This window comes from Rattus norvegicus, chromosome 14 (assembly GCF_021556685.1).
Source record: "Rattus norvegicus strain SHRSP/BbbUtx chromosome 14, alternate assembly SHRSP_T2T, whole genome shotgun sequence".
Lineage (NCBI taxonomy): Eukaryota > Metazoa > Chordata > Mammalia > Rodentia > Muridae > Rattus > Rattus norvegicus.
In genome coordinates this window covers 44,822,027-44,842,097 of record NC_141547.1, presented here as the reverse complement: position 1 = coordinate 44,842,097, position 20,071 = coordinate 44,822,027, and the positions used below count along the sequence as shown (strand labels likewise).

The window sequence follows — 20,071 nt, the reverse complement described above, 5'->3', positions numbered from 1 at the left end:
CGCCGGCCCAATGACCGCAGCCCGGGTTGGGGCTGCAACGCGACAGGCTCCGGGCGGCGCTGACCCACTCCGGTGTCCCAGCGCGGACGCCCGAGGCCCGCGAAGCCATGGGCGCCGCGATTCTGGAGCCACCGCCCCGCCTCAGGTAAGTAGCGTCCGGGCCGGCGCCGGGCTCCTCCGGGAGGAAGAGGGCTGGTGCTAGGTGGGAGTCCCCGCTTTGCTCTTCGGGTCCCCTTCTCTAAGGGAGACGCGGGGAGGAAAGACGCGAGGCAAACCGGTGGTTTGATGACTTCGGGAGAAGTCACGGAATTCAACCTAGGCGCGGGAAGAGTGGCGACAAGGAACAGGTTTCCAAAGTAAAGGCGCCGGTGCTGGTTGTGTAAAATGGTTTGTTTTTAAGCTCATTTTTTAAAAACCCAATTCATGAGCTCTCTGCTGCGCCTGGGAACTTAAACTGGACAAATTCCAAGAGATTTTCCCATCTGCCTGTCTCTCGGGGTCACCATATTTAAGCTTCTGGGGGCTTTTATTGAATAACTACTATAACGGGACGGGAATTTGGCCGCCCCTGCCCTTCTTTGAAATGCCCTTGGGTTCTGGAATTGGGTCTCGGTGATGGCAAGGGTGCATGGAGGGACCGCGACGCTCTGGTGCTCCACAAGAGCCTGGGACTAGGAAAGTGGACGCCAAAGGGAAAGAACTAAATGGTCGCAAGCTGTAAATATTTAATAGACAAGTATCTACCAGGTCAATCACCTGGGTCTTTGTAGCCTAGGACAGCCCTGATGAGGTGAGATTTTTTATATATATTTATAAAATTACCAATAAATTTTCCAGTAATACCAGGCAGATATTAGTGGGGCTTTTACCCCCTCCCAGAACCATAATTAACCCTAAACGCAAAACAAAATAACTCCATCTCCATTGACTCAGAATGTTTTATTTCCCATTGTGGTATAGACATTTGTGCAATGAATATAGAGGGAGTGGGTGTTCCAGGAGAAGCTTCTGTCACTGTTTGTGCGCGAGTGTTTGTTGGTGGTGGCCTATGGGTGGCTGTAACTCAGTTATGGTGAAGAATATCGCTGGAGAAAAGAAAGCCTTGTAACGGTGAATGAGAATAGTAGTTATTTTTTTAAGGCGGTAAGTAGGTTCTATATTTGCCAGAGTTTCTTTCCTCCCGTGTAATTTTCCAGTTACTACTATTTTAAAGAGGAGATGGTAGATCTCTCCTCTGAACACCAGTGTCTCTGAAACACCTTGCTAGCCTCTTTGGTAAAAAATCCTTGTCCCAGGACAGATCTCTATAACAATATGGAGTTTCCATCACTTAGGAGAGTTCTGGGGTATTTGTGTTTTAGGAAAGTATGAAGATTCAGTAAACAGCTCCAAGACTCACTAGGGAGAAAGAGAGGTGGCAGACATAGGAAGGTGATTTGTGGTTCATTTCTCCTGTTCGCCAACTCTGCCCTGTTTTGGTTTTTTGTTTTTTTAATCCTGTTCCTTCCCTTATTCTACAAGTAAATGTTTATGTCATGCTCCCTGGGACTCATTACCCATGAAGGTTTTGATATCTAATAATTTCTAAAGATAAATGTGGCCCGTGTTCATGATATTCCAAAGAAATTTTGCAGACCTGGAATTTAAAACGAAACAAACGAACAAACAAACTTGGTTATTGTTCCTTAAAAATGGAAAGATTCCCTAACTTCTGATCCAGCCCTTCCCAGAACCTGAAAACTGTGTTCTCAATGCTGGGACCAGGAGCCAGTCTCAGCCCAGGGCAAAGCCAGTGCTGACCTCTTCCTCTCAGAGCCCCCTGGTAGAGGTGCCCCAGGAGACAATTGCCCATGTTTCTTATTAAGGACTCTGGCTTTTTTAGTAACTGAGTTGTAGCCTCCTCAGAGCTAGTTTTCTCTCCCTAGACAGTGTCTTATATGTCTATACACTTATACAGTTTCCCTGGGACCCTGATTGGGCTCGTTTGGGTTCTTGCTTAAAGAACCTATTTCATTTCTAATTTTGAGTGGTTGTCTGGTTGCAGATAAATGCTCTCAATAATTCAAAAAAGAAAGAGCTGACTGGACCATCGTAGGGGGAGACAGAGGTGGAGAACTCACGGTCTGCAGGTCAGATGGGGAGACCAGTCATGGTCTTTTTAGTGCCTGTCCTTAACCCGCAGAGCTACACAGGCCTGGAGCTGAAATTGCTTACTCTGCTTATTTCTTGAATACTGAAGAGAACAAACTAAAAATCCAATCAGTTGTCTTCTCACGTTTTCTCCTATGAACACCATGGTCCCACAGAGACTGGGATCTTCAGAAAGACAATAGAGCATCAAAATGAGCCTGTCTTAAAATATTTAAAATACTAAACTGTGAATGCGCTTCCAAAGCAGACAATTAAATAGCTTAACCTATGGTTTAAAGTTGTCAGAAACCCTAGACACTACCGAGCCACAGTGTCACCTAAGATCAGAGAAATGTGGAGTCCGAGATTTTATCACGAGCCGTGAGCTCTATTCATTCAGCCCAAGCGGCTCTCTAAAACCAAATGAACTCTGACCTAGCCTTGGAGACCACGTGCGTGTGAACCCATTGACTCCAAGCAATTGGCTGAGTGCCAGCGACACAGACAGCTGCAGCCTCAAGAATCTAGTCTTGGGAGAAACCTTTGAAGGGTTTGGAGCAAGGCACATAGTTATTCTCAAAGGTTTACTCTGGCTAAGGCGAGAGAGATGGAAAGGGGGAGTCCACAGACCTAGCTGAAGGTAGCTGCTGCCCAATTCACAGAAGAGGAGCTGGAGAAGTGAATCAATTCAAAGGATAGTCAGGGAAGCAAATGGCATTTACAGTCTTAACTGCAAGAACGTTTTAGTGACGCTGGTCCTTGAATTAGCTTACACGCCATTTCCAATCCCTTAGGGTTTCTTTTTTCTTTCCAGTTGATTAACATAAGCCATACTTACTACAGTTAGGTTGCACCCCACATAGCTCCTTTCCATCACAGACCAAAGGCATTTCATAAAAGAATGATAATGATTCTCACATTTAGCAACGTATTGCTTCTTTATGTAGACTTTTGAGATGTTAAGGCAAAATCAAAGAGAACTGTTGCCTCATAGATACTCTCTATGGTGTACCTTAAATTCCTGCTGGAATAGAAGTCTCCTGACTCCACAAGTTGGGCTGAGCATGATATGCTGTGTGTCACAAAGAGAACAGATGGTGTTTGGAGGAATACTATTGTCTATGAAAACCATTCCATGCTAGAGGGGAGGATCTCTCGGTGGTTGACTGCAAGCTATGTGCAATGTGTGTTGCTGTACACTTTTGATTTTTAAAAAAAATCATTCACTGTTCATTAGCCCCAGAGAAGATTGCTCCAGAAAAGAATTTCAAATTTTCTTTTTGTTTTACTGTTTTCTACAACACCCATACCCCATCTAATAACTGAATTCCTAAATTGGCCATTTGTGTGCAGTAAACGCAAAGATTTGGCTAAATCAGTAGTTCTCAACCTTCCTAATGCTCTGACTCTTTAATAGAGTTCCTCACGTTGTGGTGATTCCCAACCATAAAATTATTTTCTTTCATAGCCGTAAGTTTGCTATTGTTAAGAATCATAAGGTAAATACTTGATATGCAGGATATCTGCTGTGTGACCCCCGAAGAGGGTTTCAACCCATGGGTTGAGTCTAGAGCTATAAAACAGTATCTGTCTTGTTTAAGGACGAGATTGCCAGCAATCTCGCATCTCCCAAACATGTACTGCAACCTAGAAATGAATGAACGAAGTTGACTTTCACCTGTAAATCATTGTCATGATGCGATGTTGATTCCTCTCTGATCTCTGATGGGCTTAGCTATTTGAGTTCATAGTCCACACAGAGATTCCACCCTACTGCCTCAATGTATGGCTATTGCGATAACAATGAAATGTTTTACTCACAACCTGCTGTGAGCCAGCAAAAGAAGTACAGGGAAGTTTGTCTGTGATTAAACTATCAATACAGGTGTTATTATCAAATTGAGTTGAGAACTGACTTTTCATAAATAAGTACTTTTGACAATAGTGATTTTAATAAAAACAGAGAGTCATTTATAGAGGAGGAAAATGGCAGCTATATCAGACATTGTCAAAGAATATATAGAAGTTCACATAGCTGCCCACTAGATTAGAATCTGTGATTCTGCTCCTTAGTTCTCCCTGCTAGTCACTAACTAGCATGAATTTTCAGTACACAGACATTTCATTTTCAGTTGACCTTTGCCCTAAAATACAACTAACCTCTGCTCATTGAAAAGTTGCTTGTCTATACAGCGTTAGCTATCTATAACAAATGTGTAATAAATGACCCAAAGATTATTAACACAACACATGTCTGTAACAAACATCATGACCCCAAATAACCCCTGTTGGTTGCATTTATGATCCTGTCAGCAGTTTGGGCTGAGTTCAGCTGGATGAGTCTGTCCAAGCTCTTTCATGTATCTGTGCTCACCACTGTGGTACTGCTCTGAGTCTTAGCTGACAACTGAGTCGCCTGGGGAGCGACTAAGCCTGAGTTCAGTGGTTCACAGCCTTGGTGACTGCTGAGACCATACTGTGTCTGGAGGGAGAGTCAAGGCTCTCAGCTCAACTGATCCAACTCACTTTTCCCCCCAAAAATGTGCTTTAAAGGCAAGTGAGGGGCCCGGTTATGATTCGGCAGATGGTAAAATACACCTAACTCTTTAGTGGGAGGGGCTACAGAGTCACACTTTAAAATAAAAACAATAAAAACTACATGGATTCAAGAAGGTGTGGATAACTGTGGCCACTTTAAAAGCCTTTGGTAGCAGCCCTACACTTCACATAACACAGCGAATTTCTGGTGCTTATAGCTAAGGCAGAATTCCTATTTTATAGGTAAGGAGGCCAAGACCCAGACTAGTCAGAGTCAGAGTCAGGCAAAGGACACAGCTGTTGAGTGGTGGAGTCAGCCTTGGGTCTTAGACCTGACTTGAAACTCCCATGCAACACTGCCTCTGTGGGCTGTCAGTCTCCCAGCTCCCAGCATTGTGCTTAAGAGCTTTAAGAATGCTCATGTGTTTAAAACAAAACCAAATAGGACTACATCCTTAAAGAGCATATACTTTAATGTATATGTATGGGCACATAATGTATATGTACTAAAGCAGCAAGACTTAGACTCAGGAGAAATCGGATACCTGCATTATCAACGCAGCTCAGTAAAGAAGGACTAGGAGCCAGGAGTACAGAATGGAAAAGAATATGTTCTATGATTATCTCAATTTTCCTCACATCATTTATGTTTTTAAGTCTTGTTTCTTTCTTTTTATTTTCTATTTTTCTACTTGAGAAAAGGTCTCACTGTATATCTCCAGCTGGCCTAAAGCTTGTTTCTGTAGATCAAGGTGGGCTGGAACTCACAGATGAGCGCCTGGTTCTGTCCCTTGAGTCTACGATTAAAAGCACAGGACACTGTGCCTGACCTCTAAGTCTTTCTTACGTAACTCTGCTGAGGCTTCACAAATGTCCACAGGTGAGAGAATCGTGAATGACCATGACTAGAAGGGACCTTCAGGGACCCCCAATCATTCTCTCTGTAGGTAAGAAAAAGCCTGAAACAGATAAGAGGAAAGTTCTAGGATGTGCCCAAGCCTGGGGCTAAGACTCAGGTCTCTACCCCAAGACTGTTGTATTCTGACAGGTACTTTCAGAGCTGTCCCATCCTGGGGTGGCTTCCTGGTGATTTTTTCCACCACAGATGAGCAATGGGAGGTAGCTGAGAGAGGTCATCTTTAAAGTTAAGGTGACCTAAATTTGAATCCTGGTTTGCTAGCCACCTGGCATGTCACAAAATGCATTTAAAGCTCTAGTCACTTCTAAAGAGAATCATAAAACAGAAATAATTGACCAGACAAGATTAGGTTCACAGAATACAATTTATCTCTGGTCCCTTTTAAACTTGACAGGGCAAGTTTTATGATCGGCACTGGGATTTGGTTTGGGTGAAGGAACAAGTGTTCTAAGTATGGATATAATAAAAGATCCAGAGATCTGTCCTAGCCCAGGCTGAGCCCACCCTAGTCCTCCACTGGAGGCCTCATTCACAGGCTCACTGTGAGGTCAGATTTTGCCTTGTAAGATGCTAGTTGTCAACAGAGGGGGAAGACCAATGTTTCCTGAAGCAAAGCCAAGACCCAGCAGTGGTTCTGGGGTGGTGCACCTGAAAACAGGAAAGTATCAAAGTCACAGCTCACTGGAGTGGAGCGAGCTAGAGGGTTGTTTTAATAATATCCTGCCTCCATTCCAGGATGGGGGCAAAAGGAGTGTTAATTTTATGTAATCAAATAAAAGAGAGAGAAAGCGGGGGAGGAAAGAAGCAAACAAGCCCAAGTGACTTTGGAGGGTGATACAACCAAAATTGAAACCCTTCATAAGCACCATTCTTCAACCCCTCAGCATGAGCCAGATAGACCAAAAGTAAACAAAAGCTAGTGAATTTACCACTGGGGTGCCTTTCAAGACCACAGTGTGCACAGTGGAAGTGACGTCCCCTTTCTGCTCATTCCTGTGTGCCCTCTTTTCATTTATGAGCCCTTGAAAGAAACTGGGGGCCTCAAGGGGGCTGGCGTTTTCTTCCATCACTAAGAATTTATTCCACCTCGATTCTTCCTTGAGTCTCAGATGTGACTGGCTGAATCAGGCCTGGCTACCCCAGAAGAGGCTGAACTGAAGGTTCATCCTGCTGTTTGTTATGGGACTTCAGGAATTTCTCCTGAGAGTCCTGGATCCCAGTCCCCTAATTTATATAACACCAGGACACTGACTACTTCCAGCAAGGAGTGTCTTCCTAGACTGCAGCCCAAGACAGAGCTTGATGTAGCTGAGCCTTAGCACCTATGACCTTGGTTTTCCGGAATTCTATGAGCTGTTTAGACCAGAGCAGCATTTTGAGTCTGGGCTGGAAGGAGAGGATGGAAGGACTGTCAAGCTCAAAGTGTCTCAGCTCACCTTCCTTTCACCTCTTTATAAAGCCACACCAGGAAACAGCACAAACTCTCAAGCTTGAACATGAGGAACCTCCCTTTGTTTCTAATAACGTATATTTCTGAATCGTGAAATTCCCTACTCAAATACCTGTCCAAGGATAGTTTTCAGTGCCTCTAGCGATGACTCCATGTTTGCACCTGTGTGGGTACCAAGGCTCTACTGTGGGGAAGGAAAGTGAAGATGTTTCTTGAGAAAACTGGCCTGACTTTCCAGCTGTGTCAGCACTGACAGGAAAGAAAATGGTGATCTGGGGAGGCTCCAGAGCTCAGGAAAGCTACCTTCTCTCAATACTCACGTTTTTATGACAGACCTCCATAATAAGCTGGCACTTACAGCATTTAAAAGAGAGGGGCATGGTCTCACTTAGGGTGTTTTATATATTCTTTGTGTTTCTGTTCGGTTGGATTTTTTAAAAGAACATCATTGCATTCTAACTGCGGAGGGTGGCGCTTTCGAGCTGGTGAACCCAGCATTATAAAAAGTAGTTTGGGTTTTTTTTGTTTTTGTTTGTTTGCCTAACCAACCATTGGTTGTTTTCCTAGTCTTGCTGAATAAAAGTCTTTTTTTTTTTTAATTGAGCAGGCTCTATGCCAAGTGTTGGGAATATAAAGTTGATCAATCTAGGCGAGGACAGTCACCTAGGAGACAGGATCAATCCATAACTATGAAAACATATGGTGCTACAGGCTAGGGTGATAATCTGAATGAGGAAGCCGCAGGGCCTGAGAACAGCAGGGTGAAGTGGCTGAGGAGAGGCAGGAGCAGCCTTCCTGAAGAGGGGGCTGTTGAGTAGGAAGGGGAAAAATGACCCACCAGTCAAGGAGCTCCAGAGGTAGGAGAACAAATCATGTGTTCAGAAGGCCCAAGGCTGGATGTGTCCAGGAAACATCAACAGTACATTAGAAGCTTGACCTTCCAGGACAGGTGCTACCAACTGACCTCCACCAATCTAGGCTTTCTGAGTTCTTAGCTGTTCTTGGTGGATGTTGAGACCTCTGGCATTTAGGTCCACATGGTGGGAAAGTTCTCCTTTCTCCGGATTCACTGCAGTCTTGCATTACAATGTGGGATCTGAATAGCAAGGAACACAGATGGGCATCCTGTTCCGGGCGCTCATGGAGTCCCTCCTGCCTTGATTTCTCCACTCACAGGTTGTGTGGCAGGTTCACCAGAGGCTAATGATGAGAGGGTAAGCTCATGTAAGGGTTTAAGCAGAAAGAGTCCTTTGAACTAGAGGCTCACTATTGCTGAGGCATTTTTCAGGCATGAGCACGAAGAGCTGCCAGGAAGGACACCCCTAAGTTGCCATAATGAAGGTATGGAAGCAGCTCCACACTGCTGCCAACCAGGCCACACTCACTTCAGCAAAGCTAACCAACTACTCACATCCATTTCTAATTCATAAAGTGCTTTGTGCTGGTCGGAGAGAAAACAATGAACAGATCCGACAAGCCACCCCTGGGTTCCAGACCCCTGATAACATTCTTCCTAGTGGTCTCTAGAGGATGGAGCTAAATCTACATCCTAAAGTATAGGTTGGGAACACACTCCCAAATCCCAAATTATCTATGCCCACGCATCTAAAAGCACTTCCTGGGTGATAAGACAGTATGGGTCAGTGAGAAAGTGTCAAGGTTTGGAACTGGAGTGTAGTAAGATATGCAGCTATCTGGAATATAAGAAACAAGAAGACAAGGACTTGGGAACGAGAAGAGATCTGATGAGATTGAGGTGTTGGTCCAGTTGGCAAAGTGCCTGTCTTAGAAGCACAAGGACATGAATTCAAATCCTGTAATCCACTTGGAAAAGTAGAATGTGGTAGTGTGCACTTGTAATCCCAATGAATAGGAAGTAGAGACAGACAGATCCCTGGGACTTACTGGTCAGCCATTCTAGCCTACTTGGTGAGTTGCAGAATGGTGGGAGATCTTCTCAAAAAGTAGATATGTCACCTAAGGAGTGACATTGGGGTTGACCTCTGGCCTCCATACATGCACACACAAAGATGTTGTTAACTTTCTAGTTGAATAGAGCTTAGAAGTAAGTGGGCTCCTGTGGTGGAAAGTGAGGTTGCAGGGTGTGGCTATTGGTTGGAAGCATTCGTTGGGTGTCTTATTCAGGGTTCCTACTCCTGCACAAACATCATGACCAGAAAGCAAGTTGGGGAGGAAAGGGTTTATTCAAGCTTACAATTCCACATCGCTGTTCATCACCAAAGGAAGTCAGGACTGGATCTCAAGCAGGTCAGGAAGCAGGAGCTGATGTAGAGGCCATGGAGGGATGTCACTTACTGGCTTGCTTCCCCTGGCTTGCTCAGCTTGCTTTCTTATAGAACTCAAGACCACCAGCCCAGGGATGGCATCACCCACAATGGGCTGGGTCCTACCCCTTGATCACTAATTGAGAAAATGCCTTATAGCTGGATCTCATAGAGGCATTTTCTCAAGGGAGGCTCCTTTCTCTGTGATAACTCCAGCTTGTGTCAAGTTGACACACAAAACCAACCAGTGCAGGTTTCATGGCTAAATACTAGGACCTGCATTCACATGGAGTTTGGTTGTATTCAGAACCAGTCACATCATCAGTAAGTACCAGGTAAATTAAATTCTGAGGTGCCATGTGACACTCTGCACTGGCTAAAAGCAGATGGACACCCGTGCAATGACCTCATTGAAGAGGTCTAGGATAGTCTTGAATTTTAAATTTTTGTTGAAGACAGTTTCATTTTAATAACATAATGATTATGCAAGAAGTTGAGGGAAAATATCATGAAGAATAAATTCCGAACAGATAAGAGTGGAGGTCAAAATCTGTGTAAGCCATTTCTGCATTCTGGACTCTGCAGTTCTTGCCTGCCATTTGTAATCAGAAAACAGACTCAGCAGAAATTGAGCCTGCTCTCTCACTTCTGCTATGGAGACTTCTGTCCCTCTTTCCCAAAGGGACTGTGCTCTCTTCTGAACCCAGATCTCATTCCTTCTAGAATATTTAGTCCAAGCAGGGCTTTAGCGTTCCTTTGGTTCAGTATCCCCCAAAGACAAAGAAACCAAGGTTCACTAGAGTTCATGGTTTGGGTAGCCACAGATAAGCCCAGACTCAATTCTAGAACCCAGGTAAATTGACCTAGAGTCTCTGGTTTTTATCCTACAAACCCAATTCCCTCTTAGAACTATCCCAGTATCTGAAATAACATGGCTTTTATTAGTCTGACAAGTAACTGAACTTGTTTTCTCCTCCAGAAAGGGATCGGCTGGAGCTCAGAGTCAGTGTGATGTTTAACATGGTATAAGGTGCTCATTAGACCGACACATACACATTAGTAAGATTTCAGAGCCAGGAAGCCTACAATTCCAGAAAAATAAAGATTCCATTTGGCTTATTATGTGAATACATATGACTCCCAATTTAATTCATGGGCATATATTCTCTCTCTCTCTCTCTCTCTCTCTCTCTCTCTCTCTCTCTTTCTCTCTCTCTCTGGTGTGTGGGGGGGTGGGGTGTTTACACACAATAAGAAAGCTAGGGACTCTCTTCTAATTAGTTATCCGGGGAAAGGAAAACCCGCCTTTGATGTAAAGGCGTGTCTACCCTCAGGTAGGTACACTCCCTCTGCAGCACATACAATAACCTAAAGTCCCTAAAGGAAACTGCATTGCTGCTTAAGACATATCTTTAATTTGTTAATAACTTGGGCATCTCCTGTAGCTGTCAGAGCTGGTCTCCTCTGACTTTCAGGGCCCTTTTCACAGTGTGTTTTGGGCCTTAGTGTTTAACTTACAGAAACACAGCCCAACTGGCCCGGCTGCAGTCTGCAACCCTATTTCAGAGCTCCAGCCCTCGCTCTGAGGGATTCAGGCAAGTGAATGCTGCTAGGTCATCATCCACAGACTCAGAGCTCCTCCCAGAAATCAGCTAGGGTCATCTGCTGAGAGAGCGGCAGCTAGGTGGGGGAGGGTAAAGACTGAGGCATTGCCAGGTCCCTGTTTGCTCTCTCACCTCCAGGGCCAGGCTCTTTTTTCCTCCTCCCCTGAAGCTAATCAGAGCACTTTTGTTTCTGTTTAGTTCCACCTGGCGTCTGGTGCTCATCACATCAAGTAAATGAGCCACTGTCCTTCAGAAACTTGCACTTGCTCCCGCTTTACAAATTTGCTGAGCACGTTTTCAGTGTAGTATTAATTTATTTCAAGGGAACATTTTTCCATATCCTAAACATTTCCGTGTTTTTAATGTGGCCATCTGCCTTAGTCTTTACAATGAATACCCACTCATGCTCATATGTGTGTATGAATTTTAGTTCAAATGCTCTCAACCCCGTTTTTGTTTCTGCTATTGTTGACCTCATGTGAGCTGTGGGCTGCGATGTTTCCTGAACGTATACACCTACATAATGAACCACAAAGTTGGAGGGATACAAAAACAAGGAGCCTAACTGATTAGTCTTCAACTTGGGTAAACTAGTATTTTGACACAGATCCCCCCCGACACCTCAACCCTGCTCAGTTACAGGTTTGCCTTTTTTTAATTGATTTTCTCCTCACAAACACAGAAACTCTATTCTTTTTTTTTTTTTTTTTTTTTTTTTTTTTTGGAGCTGGGGACCGAACCCAGGGCCTTGCGCTTGCTAGGCAAGCGCTCTACCACTGAGCCAAATCCCCAACCCCAGAAACTCTATTCCTTATAAAGCTACTGAATGCTTCTTGAATAACCTCATATCCAGGCTGTGTGGTCCAGAGGAGAGTGAAGGGAGAGTACAACCCTTCCACTTATAGAACCCTTCTCAAATAGAACAGGAAGGAGGAGTTGAATGCAACACCTCTCACAGTCAGAAAAATATCAATAATAGTAAGGAATTAGAAGATGCTGAGATTGTTGGGACCAAGGCATTAGTAGGAGAATTTGTGTGTGTGTGTGTGTGTGTGTGTGTGTGTGTGTGTGTGTGTGTGTGTAAATTTGCATACACATACACACATATATTACTATATATGTATGTAATCACCCAGGCCAGGTGTCCTGTGGAGGGGCAAAAGTACTGTAAAAGTGCTTTAAAGAGGTGATGTTTCTTTTTTTTTTTTAAGATTTATTTATTTATTTATTTATTTATTTATTTATTTATTTAATATAAATACACTGCCTCTGTCCTCAGACACACCAGAAGAGGGCATCAGATCCCATTACAGATGATTGTGAGCCACATGTGGTTGCTGGGAATTGAACTCAGGACTTCTGGAAGAACAGTCGGTGCTCTTAACCCCTGAGCCATTTCTCCAGCCCGGGGTGATGTTTCTTGTTATTCTTTTCAGCTGTGTCCAAACAGGGCCAAAACTGTCAGCCTGTGAGGGAGTCTTGATATAACTGAATTTTCTCAAAAAATTAAAACCCTGTCAGATGGGCAACAGAATACACTTTTGGAACCAGTCTGCCTTAAGACTTCAAGATAACGACTATCTGTCACTTGCCCTTCCATGTCAACAGAAGCCCATGACCTTGACTTATCACAAGAGCAGTGATGATAGTCTCTTCCGAACACATAAAACCTTACAAGCATTTCAAAGACATTGCTGTGTTGTGCGGCTTTAGGAGACGAATTGCCTATGGCTAGGCGTCTTTGGAATGTTTTAATGGTTACTAAGGCTATCGCACTAGAGAATGCAATTTCTAGAGCTGAAGGCATGACTCAGTGAGCAAAGTACTTGCTTCTCGAGCATGAGTTTAGATCCCCAGCACTCAAGTGAAAGTTGGTACAGCAACACATTACCACAAGCCCAGGATTTCGCTGTGCAGACCTTGGTGGCCCAAGAGCTTACTAGCCCTCAAGGCTAGCCAAAATGTCGAGTTCCAGGGTCAGAGAGAGAGAGAGAGAGAGAGAGAGAGAGAGAGAGAGAGAGACTACCTCAAATAACAAGGTGGTAAGAGGTTGAGGAGAACCTCTATCTAGTCTCTGCATGTGCACACACACAAAAGAAATAAACAAAAATTGAATTTTCCATGAAAGAGAACAAACATGTTTGTGCCTCGATCGTGTGGGCTGCCTTGTATTTCTTAATATTTGCAATCTACAAACAAGCAACTTCCTTCTGTCCAATTTGTTGGTGGTGTTTTATAATGGTTTGAGAGTTAAGAAATAAAGGGGGCGGGGGGAGGAGCCAACCAATCACCTCATAATGTAAAAGAAAGCAGTGTGCTCTTGCTAGTCTCATCTGGGAAAGATCAAGAAACAGATCTTTTGGGGTTGGGGATTTGGCTCAGTGGTAGAGCGCTTGCCTAGCAAGCGCAAGGCCCTGGGTTCGATCCCCAGCTCCGGAAAAAAAAAATAGAAAAAAAAAAAAGAAACAGATCTTTTCAGTGAAAGTGCAGTGGGCAGGAAAGAGGCCACTGTACCTTTAAATCTGACTATATTTTATAATAGTTCCCAATGCTTCTGTTTTCATTTGTTTGCTTTGGGTGGCACATGGGAAAAATATTTGCCTACTGGACGATACTAATCTTCATATGCTCGCAAATTACTTGCTCTCTAAAAAGGTGGCAGCTAATTCATTGGTGCTGCATGTTTGTTTTAAATGCTTGCAAATAAGAAGTAAAGAAGGTTTTGCTCCGAACTTGGCAGCACATTTCATACCTAAGAGTCAGGTCCTAGAGGAGATGTACCCGGGAACCTTTAATAGCATGAACCTGCCAGAGTCAGTGGCTGAATGTTGTCATTATAAATCATTGTGGAGCCACCTTAGTCAAGGACTTTCTTTATAAAGCACTTAGCGAAGTTTGAAGGAACCCTAAAAAAATAAAAATTCCGACTTGTGAGAAATTCTTATTCGCTTAACAAATATGTATTAAACATTTCTTATATGTTGCATACATTAGCCCTCCTGAAACTTCACTGAGGAGTTCAAACACAGAATTTCAGTTTGCAAACTAAAGTTCTTGAATACTCTTCATCTACATTGTGTATGTGACATTTGTAGAACTAAAACTTTAGAAGATCATTTCAACAAAGTCTATTGGGAGCAAAGAATGAGGCAACAGCTCACAAGGTAGCCAGTTATTAGCAAGCGCTCTACCAACTGAGCTATACACCTGCCCCCAATCCCCCAGTTCCGTAAAGGGTTTTATTGGCTGAGATCAAAACAGAAGTACAGAAATAATGTGATTGGTAATGACCAATTACTGGGGTGTGGTTTGATTAGTTTACTTTCCCTAATTGGATAAAACTCAAGCATTTATTAGAAAAGAATACTCTCTTCAGCCACTGTTTCCTTTGTTTTCTTACTCAGGCTGTATAGGCTGTCCTGTGGGAACTGAAAGTGTAAACAGCCCCGGGGCTGTCAGCCTCCTGGTTATTTTGAGTTACCAGTACCCTAACGCAGACTTCCCATTTCCTGAGCACTAGCTACCTAGGCCTTGTGCTCTGCTGACTCTGACATAGAAGTAAACAGTCTTTGTATTCCTCACTAGGCTAATACAGTCTCCTGGGACAGAGAACTTTGAGTCACCCTCAAAATAGAATGCAATTTGTGCTTCGAGTAGTGAACGATGAAAGAGGTTATTAGAGCCCGAGGGGTCACTGTATGCCAGGAAGGAAGGGGGTGGGACTTCTCAGAGAAGCATGTGCTCAAGGGGGAGGAATGAGGAAGCTTTGAGTGTGGAAAGAGGTGGAAAAACTGACCATAAATATTTAAATTCTGAAAAGCAGAGGAGACCAGGAACCCAGTTTCTAATAAGAGATGCCAGTCACTATCCAGTCCTTTGGCCTGGTTTCTTTCATTGATAACCAGGGGCTCTTCTCTGGTCAGTGATTGCTATGAAATGTCCTTTTACTGGGAGTTGAGGGGAGTGGGAGGCAGATTAGCACTCTCTCCCATATCTGTCCTCTTCAGAACTGGCCACATTTGGGTCTCTAGGCTTAGCAGCCACAACCCTCTACCTTACAAGGTCCACAGTGTATCCACTCCTGTATCATTCCTACTACCTTCCCTCCACTCTGCCCCATGAATAAATCTCGAAAAAGGTTAAAAAACAAAACAAAACAAAACAAACAAACAAACAAACAAACAAAATGATAGACCTTTTCTGTGTGGGTTTTTACTGCATTCCCCCATTCTCTAGAATAAAGTCCCCCAACTCTCTCTCTCTCCTGAGTTTCTAAACTCCAGCAAATAACAACAAAACACAACATAGGGATTAACTCTCAAGAAACACACATACGTCTTTTTAAGGGAAAAAATTAAATCCGGAATGACCATAACTTCTAACTTAGACTGTTTTGGCTTCCTCTTCACTTGTTTCTCATCTTTTTATATTTTTGTTTTAGTCTTTGAGAGCTTCATAGTGTTTTAATCATATCCATGCCCCTCTCCCAACTCCTCCCCAGTTCCCACTCCCAACTTCGTGTTCTTTTTTTTTTTCTTTTTTCTTTTTCTTTTTTTTTTTTTTTGAATCCTTCAAGAGAAGATTGTACTACCCCACTATTCTTGAGTGTGTATGCAGTAGACTGGCCAGTACCTCCACTCTTAGAGAAAACTGCTTCTCCTTCTCCCAGCAGCTGTTACCAGCAGCTCACAGCCAGACAGAATATGATGTGCACAGCTTCCTTCTCCATGGTGGGATTTGAGCTCAAACAGACTCTTTTGGTCCTAAATCAAAATTAGGACCTGAAGCTGGGACCCAGCTGTAGAGCATTTGCCTGTGCGAGTACCTGGTTTGATGCTGCTGAGAAACTGCTCTTCCTAGCTCCACACTTCTCGTTCTCTCTTAGCATCTGGATGTTCATTCAATCAGTTCTTCACACTGTGCAAAATTTTCCCTGATCGTAGCTCACGGTCAGACTTCAGCCAGAACCATATAAAGTTCCCCCTCTCCAAGTTACTAGGGCCCCTGCTCAACCAAGTATATATGAGGAAAACTGAATCCCAACTCCCTGATTACTCTGGCTTATGAAAATAACCCCAACATTCTGGAAACAGCAAAAATTTTCCCCACAAGATAATTTTCACTGTGAACTATAAATTTGATCAACCAAATAAAACACAGGGTATACTTTTAGATGAGTTCATGGGAAAGTCTTTTGATATTTTAAATATTCATGATATTTAAGGTATTGTGTTAATGATTTTGTTATGATCTAAAATGTTGTTGAGTGATGGATTAGACTTTAAATTTTGAAGATGAAAATGTTGACAATTTTACTACTCAATACTATGTTGAAATGTTTAAGAAAACTAAAGTATTCCATGCGTTTGAATCTTTTGTAGAATAATCCCAGAGGGAGGGGATGTTTGTTGGTCTCAAATCTGAAATAATTAAAAGGAAAAATCAAAGATTATTTGGAAAATACAGAGTTAATGGATTCTTGTTATGTAGCCCAAGCTGACCTCAAACCCAGCCTGAATGACTGGATCACCCAAATGCTACAGTTACAGTCTGGCACTCCCACGCCTACTTTGTAAATAGTCTAAAATGTCTGCTGTTGAATGGTGATTTGCCAAAGGAATGGTAGTGTATACCAGGAAACACAGCCTTTAGAAGGTTGAGTCAGGAGGATCCTGGGTTTGAAGCCAGCCTGAGCTATCCATAGACTGAGACTCTGCCTTAATTAAAAACAAAACCCTTGGGCTGGAGAGATGGCTCAGTGGTTGAGAACACTGACTGTTCTTGCAGAGATCCTGAGTTCAATTCCCAGCAACCACATGGTGGCTCACAACCATCTGTAATGGGATTTGATGCCCTCTTCTGGTGTGTCTGAAGATATCGACAGTGTACTCACATACACAAAATAAATAAATAAATCTTTTTAAAAAATAAATAAAAACAAAACCCTTAAATAACTACAAAGTGGGATAATGGGCCCTGCACCCTATGCATCTTCCCCCTTTTCTAGCATCCTGACCCACCCACTTCTGCAAATGTCCAAGTGTGTGCACTGACACAGCTTATATGCATATAACCACAAATGCTTGTCCCCGGTCCAGTGCACTCCACAGCCCTATAAAGCATTCTTATTGGCTGCTTTCACAGCAGATCTGCCTCCAGATCCAGACCCTAACCAAGTCCACTCACAGGAAATTGAGCCTATGTGGCTGCTGTGTGTGCTCTTCTTCCTGATTCTGTGGATGACATCATCAAGTTATTGTTCTGTTTTTGTGGTTTGAGTTTGGTTTGTGTTTGTGTTTGAAGTTTGGGGTTTTTGAGTTTTGGGGTTATTTTATTGGGTTTTAATGTATTGTTTTGTTTTTCTTTTGACCAGAAACAAGGGCCAGGACTCCTTTTCTTTCTCTCTTTGGATATCATTACCTAACAACAGCCAGTACTCAAAAACTCAACAGATAAAATGAAACTCAAATAAAGTAGGCTATGACATAAATGTGTGGTTGAGAATAAATGAAACTTCTATGTTGGAAGTGGCTCAAGTTGTTTTTGTCCAGAGAGCAATAGTTAGCATGCAAAAGCTACGAATGCCAGATACTTGGGTGGGAATAGGTATTTGTATGTTAACTTCATGGGAGGTCAAGCCAGCTGTTCAGGAAGACCAAACCCATGATGGAACAAATTCAGGGTCTGTGTGTTGCCAGAAGCATCCTTGGTCTGTTCTTGTGTCCTGGCCTAACCTCAGAGGAACTGCTGTCATGGTAGGTCCCATTTCCTCTAACTGGCGATTATCTCCTGGCAGAGGTACTACTGATACCCCTTTGAAGAACAGGATATATTTAGATACTCAGAAATTATACATTTAGTCAATTTTTTTAAATTTCCTGATATAGAAGTCCTTACTTTGCATCCCCACACTGAACAAAACTCCAAAGCTCCATCATTTAAAAAATCAATACCATCACTAATTTACCCAATTTACCTACTGATATCTAGGGAAGAACCCTTCTGTATCAACCACAATCTGCTAACCCAAGAAGGCTGTGTTTCAGCCAAGCTAGACACAGAAATGTGCCCTTAGAGGAAGTACGACCACAAGAGCGTCTTTCAAGAAAGGGTTGAGAAATCCTTGAAACATTTCCTCCTTCCCTCTTCTTTGTACAGTTCATAGAAACAATGGTCCCCTTTGCTTTTTCCCTGCTGAGTACAAGCCTAGCTCAAAATTAATAAAAGTAGTAAATACTAGACCGCTATCTTATCGAAGTCCACCCACCCATATCTCCACCCACCCCAAGCCGTGGAGAAAGGGCCCTTTCGATACAGACTGCCAAGTTCAAGCTTTGAGATAACAAGAATCCTTTGCTCAGAATAAACATTTTAGAATAATGGACATTGTGGTTTACGCATCTCCTTTCTAAATTAATTGTGCCCTCTTTAAAACTTGCTTATGTCTTAGAGTCTTTATGTAGGAGGGATTTTTGCATTCAGGAAATTACATATAAAAACATACCATTCCCCACAGATTAGTACTTAAAAGAGCAGTTTTTTGCACTCTTCTATTTACTTGAGTCATGTATACAAATGGCAAATTGGAATGAGCCTAAATAATGTAAGATCTCCGTGTAGATACATGGCTGTGACTAGGTTTCTAGAAAGGTGTTCCAGTGGGTAGAGCCTTTTACTAAAGGTTTAACTGCAGCATGCATGATTTCCAGAATTGCCTGTGACTGTTGCCAAAATTTAAAATGGCTTTATTATTGCAAAATATCCTTTCCTTAACTACAGGATGGAAAAGAAAGCACTATTTTGCATGAGATGGAAAATCACCCCCAAAGCAAATAAAGCACTGTTCTCAAAAGGAACTCACTTTGCTCTTGCAAGTGTAGGGACCAAAAGCCAAAGAAGTTTAGCATACTCCCAATCAATTTGTCACCATAAAAACCGAGGACAGTAAATGTTTGCATTTCTAAAAGGGAATGGAAACTCTTTACCTGAACCAATGAACCCGAGGTGGACGAACCGGAGGTGGAACGCTTGGGCATCATTGTGCAAGATACATTAAATTTACTCATTTGTGGGTGGATACTGAGGAATAGCTCGCTCAGTAAAGTGGTTTCTGGGCAAGCACAAGGACCTAAATTCAATCTCAGGACCCACATGAAAAAGCCAGTCGTGGTGGCAAACACTTAAAATCCTAAGGCTGGGGAGGAAGAGAGTGATGGATCCCTGAGGATTTGCTAGCCAGCAAGCCAAGCCTAATTGACAAACTCCAGATCATGGAAAGACCACCCCCCCCATCTCATGAAATGAGGGCTACGGCTCCTGAGAATTAACACCTGAGATTATCTTCCTGTCTCCATGCATGTATGCACCAGCACACATGAACACATGCATGAACACATACACATGAAAAAATGCCTAAATTGATTCCTTTTCCTGTCTCAATTGTCTTATGCATGCAGGTATGCAGACGACACTGAAACAGGGATTTCAGTTCCTCCCTGGGTTCAAATCTTAGCTCTAGAGCTTCACTAACCTTTGAATGCCCATTTCCTAGTCTGTGAAATGGCAATAGGAATTGTGCTGTAAGCCCGGGGTGGTAAGACATGCCCTTAATCCCAGCATCCTGGGGCAGATGTGAGTTGAAGGCCAGCCTGGTCTACACAGTCAGCTGAGGGGCTATACAGTGAGGGCTTCTCTCACAAAGGGAGTGTGGGGGTTCTGAAAAAGAAAAGAATTGTGATGTGCGGACACATAGACAGGGAGGCAGATGGCCTAGAACACGAGAATCAGTACAGGACTCTGACTTTTGTAATTGAGATACAATTTTAAAAAATAATGACATAAACTACCTCATGAGAGCACCTATTAGGATGGCTTCAAACAAAATAATGTCAGTGATGAGTGTTGGTGCAAAAGGGAGAAAATAGAAGCCCCAGACTCAGCTACTGGGAATGGGAAAAGGTTTACCCACGTTGAAGAAAAGCCATTTAAATATAGGACTATTATATTGCCTAGCAACTCTATGTCCAGGTGAACACCTAAGAAAAGGAGAAACCTATGTCCACATTATATACAAATGTTCATAGCAGCATTGCTCACTGACTGATGACTAGAAAAATAGAGTAGACACAGCTGTACAGTAGACTGT

The 20,071-nt window shown here is 43.0% G+C and overlaps 1 protein-coding gene across 2 annotated transcripts in view; it reads left to right on the top strand.

The window, feature by feature from the left end:
- The first annotated feature begins 44 nt into the window (after positions 1–44).
- The window catches only part of Pgcka1 (PDCD10 and GCKIII kinases associated 1), a 90,846-nt gene continuing 70,819 nt past the window's right edge, over positions 45–20,071 (top strand). For both annotated transcript variants that reach the window (NM_001437002.1, NM_001017500.2), the window contains 1 exon segment: positions 45–145. The gene's annotated coding sequence lies outside the window, so the exon portion shown is untranslated.